Below are 2,380 nucleotides of genomic sequence, written 5' to 3'. Positions count from 1 at the left end.
TTCCTGATAAGAAGGTGAGAGTTACCTCTGCAGTGACTCCAGTGATTATATCAAAAAAAATATCAAATTTGACCAAAAAATGAGGAGATTCTACAAACAACTCTCTTTTCTAAGGATAAGTATCACTGTTGCTTGGTGTGCATGAAGATAACCCAGAGGGTTAAGGAAGTCGCTAGGAAGAGTGTGCTGGGGATGCTCTAGGAAAAGACTGAATGCTGAGGCGATTCACAGTCCAAAGGTTTTTGATTTGCCAAGAAGAAAATGAACCTCATGGATCAGAACAACAACCCCCCCGCCTTATGCCCAGGGTGCCATGACTCCTGGAATCCCTCTCTTTAGTCTAGTGATGCTTTATGGCACAGGACTGACTCCACAGCCTATTCAGAACACCAACAGTCTGTCTATATTGGAAGAGCAGCAAAGACAGCAGCAGCAACGGCAGCAGCAGCAGCAGGCAGCAGTGGCAGCCGTTCAGCAGTCGACGTCCCAGCAGGCAACGCAGGGGGCCTCGGGCCAGACACCACAGCTTTTCCACTCACAGACTCTTACGACCGCACCCTTGCCGGGCACCACTCCCCTGTATCCCTCCCCCATGACCCCCATTACCCCTGCCACGCCAGCCTCAGAGAGCTCTGGGATTGTGCCGCAGCTGCAAAATAGTGTATCCACAGTGAATCTTGGTTGTAAACTTGACCTAAAGACCATTGCACTTCATGCAGGGAATGCTGAATATAATTCCAAGTGGTTTGCTGCTGTAATTATGAGAATAAGAGAGCCCTGGACCACTGCACTGATATTCAGTTCTGGGAAGATGGTGCGCACAGGAGCCAAGAGTGAAGAACAGTCCAGACTAGCAGCAAGAAAATATGCCAGGGTTGTACAGAAGTTGGGTGTTCCAGCTAAGTTCTTGGACTTCAAGATTCAGAACATGGTGGGGAGCTGTGATGTGAAGTTCCCTATAAGGTTAGAAGGCTTTGTGCTTACCCACCAACAGTTCAGTAATTATGAGCCAGAGTTATTTCCTGGTTTAATCCACAGAATGATCAAACCGAGAATTGTTCTCCTTATTTTTGTTTCCGGAAAAGTTATATTAACAGGTGCTAAAGTCAGAGCAGAAATTTATGAAGCCTTTGAGAACATCTACCCTATTCTAAAGGGTTTCAGGAAGACAACGTAATGGCTGTCATCTATTCCTGCCTCCCCCATCCACTTGTTTTTAAAAATTTTTTTAACATCTTTATTGGAGTATAATTGCTTTACAGTAGTGTGTTAGTTTCTGCTGTTTTTTTTTTTTTTTTTTTAACAAATCAGTTTTGGTACATTTAGTGGTGTTGTGGACGGCCCCATGTGATGAGAGGATGGATGTTCAGTTGTATGTTGCAGCATGAGGTGAAGCTCTCCTGCATGTGTACCCCATAAGGATGCCAGGAAGGGGTGTTATTTCTGCACAGAGAACACGGAAGCGTTACTGTAAGTTGCTCGAACTGGGCTGCTATTCGGGCAGAGCTGCCCATTTATTTATATTTAGATTTTAAACACTTACTGCTGTTGACAAGTTGGTTTAAGGGACAAAACTTTAAGTGTTAAAGCCACCTCAACAATTGATTGGACTTTATTTTGTTTAATTTCTTCCCTATAAACCACAGTTTTTATATTTCTACCAGAAAAGTAAAAATCTTTTTTTAAAGTGTTGTTTTCTAATTTGTAACTCCTAGGGGTTATTTTTGTGCCACATTCCACCTTTTCAGTATTGCAGGACAGAATAGAAATGTATTAATGAAAACAAATGGCTGTACATATTTTTCTTCCTTCAGAGTACTCTGTACAATAAATGCTGTTTATAAAAGTGAAAAAAAAAAAAAACAAGGTGAGAAAAGATCTCCTGTGGAGGAGACCCTCATGCTGAGATCTAGGGAGTTTGCCTTGAGAAAAGTCAGTAAGAAGCACTATAAATGGAAAAAACAGCATACATAATGACCTTGAAACAGGAAAGGGACTGCCTTGTTTAAGAAAGTGAGAAAAAGACCAGTGTGCCTGAAGAAGAGTACATGATATGGAGAATGGCAGAAGATGAGGGTGTCAAAATATAAAGAGGTCCAATCATGCAGGGCCTTAACAGGTCATGATACCTGACTCTGAATTTTATCCAAAGTGTAATAGAAAGTTATTGAATAGATCTATGTAATAAAGTAACATGATTCATTTAACATTTTTAAAAATCACTTTGCTGAGTGGAGAATGAATTAGATTAGGCAAGAATGGAACCAGAGAGACCAGTTGGGATTCTGTTGTAGTGACTCATGTGTGGCTTGACTAAGATAGTGTCAGTAGAAGTCAGAGGTGGATTCCAGATATATGTTGGCACTACAATTGGCATGAT

General features: G+C 41.6%; 1 pseudogene; it reads left to right on the top strand.

Annotated features, from left to right (window-relative positions):
• The first annotated feature begins 270 nt into the window (after window positions 1-270).
• Window positions 271-1,199, top strand: LOC137756903 (TATA-box-binding protein pseudogene; annotated as a pseudogene).
• Window positions 1,200-2,380: the final 1,181 nt, after the last annotated feature.

Source organism: Eschrichtius robustus, chromosome X (assembly GCF_028021215.1).
Source record: "Eschrichtius robustus isolate mEscRob2 chromosome X, mEscRob2.pri, whole genome shotgun sequence".
In the NCBI taxonomy this organism is placed as follows: domain Eukaryota; kingdom Metazoa; phylum Chordata; class Mammalia; order Artiodactyla; family Eschrichtiidae; genus Eschrichtius; species Eschrichtius robustus.
The sequence above is the reverse complement of the archived record's forward strand: the minus strand, read 5'-3'. Positions and strand labels throughout refer to the sequence as shown.